The sequence below is a fragment of the Haemorhous mexicanus genome, chromosome 20 (genome assembly GCF_027477595.1).
Source record: "Haemorhous mexicanus isolate bHaeMex1 chromosome 20, bHaeMex1.pri, whole genome shotgun sequence".
Lineage (NCBI taxonomy): Eukaryota > Metazoa > Chordata > Aves > Passeriformes > Fringillidae > Haemorhous > Haemorhous mexicanus.
In genome coordinates, this window is record NC_082360.1 from 9,031,670 (window position 1) to 9,037,669 (window position 6,000).

Sequence of the window (6,000 nt, forward strand, 5' to 3'; positions counted from 1 at the left end):
ACATCCTGGTAAACCCTTAAAACACATCCCTGCCCTACTGTATTTAACACACAACTCCTTTTTCTGCTGCAGTTTGGATACACAGCACTTACACAGTGCTTTTATTATATTCACCTTCGATATCAGGCTTTGTCACCCTGGCCAGGCCACTCTCACAGTGATACCACAGGGGCATGGCGTGTTCCACTCCCAGACACCTTTGGGATGTGCTGTTGTGACACCAGCTCCTCTTGCTGGGAGGTTTTTCATTGCCTGGACACTCAGTTTTCCTACTCTGGGCTCAGGTCCTGTGGGTGATACAGGAACTCATCCCTTCTTCGTAAATAACTGGAGGAGAGACGTCTGCCACCTCTTCCTGAGTGAGCACATTCCCCCAGCAGCTCATGGCTTGCTCCTCTGCCCAGGGGAGTGTTTGCAATTTGCTTCTGGTTCAGGCCATCTGGACGAGGAGTCAGCATTTTCACTGCTTGTGTTCAGGGATATTCATGGCCATTAAATCAGAGCACCAGCTTTTCCAATCTCCTGGCCAGCACCTTCTGAACTCCTGACTCCAAAGTGCCATTTATGGGGTCTTCTCATAGCAAATTTACTCCTGTATGGCTATTTGGATAATATCCTAGAGACTGTCCCTGATAGAAGTTCCCATTGGATGATTTAAGAGGTTTTTTTCTCTATAACATTTGATTATTGCTGTAACAAGCACAACTTCTGAAGTTCTCTCTATATTTCCATCAATACCACCCTGGGTCTGTAAGTGCATCTGGGTTCATTTTGAAAGTGGTTTCTCCTAAAATGTCTTTGCTTTCACTCATCTGCTGAACAGCAATCCACCGTCTTCATCACTTTTTAATCAAAAAGCAATAAAAAAGGAAACATGTATCAGACTCTGCTCTGCCTCAGATCCATTCAAAGGGAGCCAAGGAGAACACCTCCATCAACTGTTTTGGCAACTGTGACTGTTTTATTATTTCCTGCTTCTGAGAAATACTCAGCCAACAGGAATCACTTCCTGCTGGAGGCCTATAAGGAAGTTCACAAGCCAATTCTTCCTCACATTTCAAAGCAAATCACAACTGCTTCCCTCTCCTGAGAGTCAGGGGGACAAGTGTCTATTCTCCAAAGCCCTTTTAGGAAGGATGATCTGATCATTGCAACGCTGCTGCCTACAAATAATTTGCTTCACACAATCTCATCTTCCAAAGGAATTTCCACAGGGCCAGCTCATGAGACATCTCCACCAGCAACTGTTGTGGGATAATGACTTGTCATAATTATGTCAAAACCAGTTACCAGTTTCCATTAATTCATAGACTTCTTACTATAAACTAAGGAGCCAGGTTTTCCTAATTTATTTTTTCCATGCAATATGAACTTTGTTTCTCTCTTTGTCTGAAATCACCCACTAAGTTTAATGTTGAAGCTCCCATTCTTAAGTTTGTCATGTTTTAACCAGTCCTGGTTTTCTACTAAAAATTCATTCACCAAAAAAAAAAAAAAAACACCCAAAACAAAACAAAACCCCAAAAAACCCCAAAAAAACCCCAAAAACCAACAACAATAACAAAAAGCCTGTTTATTGTTCTTACCCCTGCTTTGGCAACAATATACCTTAAATGCTTCCAAAAAAATTGAAAAAGGTAGGCTGTGGTAACATAAACAGATACATTTCTGTAAGAAGCTGTCTGTCTTTTATCCCAGTGGGGAGGAGACGGAAATAATTTTCTCTCAGCGTGGGTTTCTGCATCTTTCTGTGTCTTTTAGCAGCTGTGTTTAGAGTCCCCACAACTTTATCCCTGTCTCTGCAGTTACACTGGTCCTCCTTTCTGCCCCTTTCCCCTCCAAGTTCCTCAGAGCGCAGGTTGGGAAGCCCTGGGTCACAAGACAGGTTTTATTATTAAATTATTCCATGTGACAGACAGCTTGTTTACACAGGCCAGTACTGCATTAAAACACAGTCAAACAGAACATCAAGTACAGGGGGAAAAAAAGTCCTGTGAGAGATGAAATGTCACAGAAAGAGTATTTCTGAAAAAATTCTGGGGAAAAGAAAAATGGTATCTTATAATAATTAATCATTTCCCAGGGATGAAACTGCAGTCCATCGATATGTCCTAATCAGGAAAATCCTCCTTCCATCATGACAGATAAATGATGCCATTATTTCAACTTGAGTTTCCTTGAAAGCCTTGCAAAACCCATTCCTCATGCAAATAGCTTGTGCATTATCCTCATAGCAGCTCTCCATAGAATTGGAAATAAATGGCTGATCATATACAGAACATTGAGTGTAAAATAGTTTTTTATATCAGACTTATCAGAATACTGAGTGACAACCCATTGCTTTCTTTTCTCATATCTCAGGAGTATGAGGACCATGGTAAAATCTCTCCTAGTTATAGAGCTTGATGCTGTTACACACTGAAGAGTGATGGGGGTCCTTTGGGATGTTTCCTGGATTTTGCTGCTTTCCAGATTGTGCAAACAAATATTTCTGCCTCAGCTGGAGTATTTGCTGTCGTTGTTGTTTTGCTGATTTTGTCCTTCCCACCAGCAGTCACTCTGGAAAAATGTTGAATATCTCTTCCAAAAAGGAATTCACACCCCTTTGAGTGCATCAGAACAATTCTCTGGTGTAGGCAAACTTTCAGTCTTCAACTGTACACACAAAAAAAGGCAGAAAGACTGAGACTTTGAAATACAAACAAAGCGCTCAAACCATGTGGAAAAAACAAACTGCTCTTGTACCAGCTAAACAAGGGAGCCTCTGTGATTGATTTAGAGAAACATGGACCCAGGTTTGTAAGGAACAGAGTAGGTGGGTTTGGCCAGGCCAGCTGACCCCTGGAATTCCTTGCCCAGAAGAACCAAACCCACGGGACCAGCACTGGTGCAGGGGGTGAGCAGTGGGGTGGCCTGGGACAGACAGAAATGGGATGGCACAGGCCAAACACAGCCCACAGCTGGCTCAGAAAGTTCTCTGAATGGAAAATGCTCAGAAAGTGAGAGATTCTCTGGAGGAAGGATCAAGCTTTGCTCCCGTGTCCTCAGGTGAGCACCTGGCAGAGACAAAGCACTCGTGGGCCCTGCCTGAGCCACCACCCCTGTCACCGACTCTAGGGCCTTCTTTTTTTTATTTAATTAAAACAAAATTACTCTATCACTGCCAGCTGACAAAAATGACTCTTGAAAGCTATTTTTCCTCCCAGTTTTTGCATTAGACTGTAAGCTGTACCTGAGGGTTTAAGTTTTCAGGTCAAGGCTCTCTGTAGGTACATCACAGGGTGAGGCCTTGACAAGCAGAATGTGTCACTGTCCTGAAACCTCCTTGGGGCACTCTGTTGGAATCTCCAAGGGGCTTTTGTGATGTTCAACTGCTACAAAGAGTAAATGACTTTGAACTGCTGCATGGCTGGGAAATATCAGCTCCAGAATATCAGCCTGTGAAGCAGCAGAGAGCTCCTGGCAGAGCAGGACAGTGCTGTTATGGGGGAACAGGATCAGGGGATCCCAGAGTCACTGAGGCTGGAAAAGCCCTCCAAGACCACCAAGTCCAACCTGTGACTGATCCTCACCTTGCCCCCAGCACTGACACATCCAGGCCTTCCTTGGACACCTCCAGGCATGGAGACTCCAAACCTCCCTTTGCAGCCCCCTCCAATTCCTAGCCACCCTTTCCATGAAGAATTGTTTCTTGATGTTCAGCCTGAACTCCCCCTGCTTGAGGCTGTGCTTTGTCTTCACTGGCACTGAAGCCAAAGTGAAATTTCCCACCATTTCAACGTGAGCAGAAAGGTGTGAGCTATTTTATTTACCATATTCCCACAAATCTTCAATTGAAAGGGATTATTATTTTGCAAGAGTAGAATTTTGCCTTGTGAAGATGAATTGTAAATAGTTATTATGTATATCATACTGCAACTCATTATTTCTGACAGGTCAATAGCATTTATCAGAGACACAAGAAATAGCAACTTTCATGTTGCATTTTGTTTATTCCAGAGACTAAATGTAAGAGAAAAACAAAATGGTATCAGCTGAAATATCCAGGATATTCTCTTCTTTTCATGTGCCACCCCTCTGTTATGCCATGTTGACACAGGGAAAGCAGAATGCCATTTCCAATGGTAAGATTTCCAATTATACCCCGTCCGTCTGTGCTGTGCACAAGTGTTTACACTCCTGGAAACACTAAAAATTGAAATGACAAGAGTTTGGCTGGACAAACACAGCTTTAAAACGTTTGTTTAATTTAGAAAGACTGAGAAGTGACAACACTGACGCACAAAACAAGCTAACATTAATTTCAAAAAAACATTTTCAAAGCCCAGAGTGATGAAAAATGAAGTGTGGAAAACCTCTGTGCCACAAAGAAGGAAGGAGAGGAAGGATCCTCTTTGTCAGCACTGAACATTCATTCAACTCCCCCCTAGAATTTACATTTAAGAAAAAAAAAAAAAAAGAAGCAGAAACAGTCCTTTAATGACAGTGGAGACTATTTTTGGACTTTTAATACAGTACTGTGGATTAAAGACTGGAAAGATTAGCAGACTAATACATATCATAACAAGGTGGCTCTAAGTCAGTCTCATGCTGCCATTCAGGTTCACAAGCTATTGTGACCTCAACAGCCCAGAATTTCTATCTGGAGGTGAATAAAATTATTGACTATTTACAGATTATTTAGAGAATTCAACATGAATTGCATTTAAGATCGTTTTCTTCCAGAAAATGCAGTTTTAAAAATCAAACATCTCACCCACAATGCTGTTAAGATAAAAGAAGGACAACTCAGGCATTCCATGTGAAAGTGCCAGTGGCTTTTTCTGCAGATATGTTATGCCTGTGAGACAGGAGCAGGGCATCTTGGTTTAAAAAGGTTTTGAACAGTGGTTGAACAAACTTGTACAGAGGAATAATATTATTTAATTTGACTATAGCCTGATAAACATGAAAAAAATGTCCTTATCATTAATGACCACATAATTAGATGACATGAGGAAAATTATTTTTTTTCTTAGAAATAATAACAAAAAAAAGAAACAAAATATGCAGCGAACATACTTGTGCTTTCTGTGCATTTTCAACTTCTGTAATAAATACTTTTCACTTTGTAAAGTGCTCATGATCTGTTCTTTCCAAAACATCTGCACATCTTCTCCTTTCAAGACATGAATTTATGAGAATGTCACTGATATCAGTCCTGGCAATGCTGGAACGATTGCAATTTTATTTCATTCCTGTTGCCAAAATGCTGGCAGCATCATTCTGTCTTCCTGGGCAACGAAAAAAATCTCCATGTGCAATGAATAAAAGAAAAATGACCTCTGATATTTATTTCTGTTATTTTTACAGAAGATTACAAAATAAATGCGAAACTCCAAGAAGAGCCTGGCTTGCTGATGGTGCAGATTACACCACCAGAATCAGAATTTTTACAGATTCACACACATGTGGAAATTGTCAAAGCAGCTGAGTCAAAGATTTCCAGATTGTCAAAGCCTTCTGGAAAGCACAAGACAGAGCTGCATCTTCTGAAGAAACCAACACACCAAAAAATTTACTTTAATAAAGAGAGCACTTTTAAAAGCTCACTTTATGGCCTTCATTTCTTTGTCCAAATAGGATTTGAGCCCTTCAGAAAATCTGATTCCAGTTATTGATACCAGCCCCTCCAAAATTTGCTTCCTCTTAGGAAAGCTTCCCCTTGGATTTATTGCTGCAGATTAGAGGCTGGAGCGAAGGGAAATTAGTTTATTGAGATCTTCCTAATGGTTCCCAGCACAAAAGAAACATCCCTGTGGTACAGCACAAACCTGTAACAGGATCCAGACACAGAATAATGCCACGGGCACCAGGCACAGCCTCACCCCGAGGTGGAGGAGCAGCTCCAACAGCAGCACGACGTTTCTAGAAAAATTCTTAGCTCACCACAAATCTGCAGCATTAGGTCTAAACTCATCCACTTGTGTTTAAATATTCAAGAGTGCTCTCAAATACCAG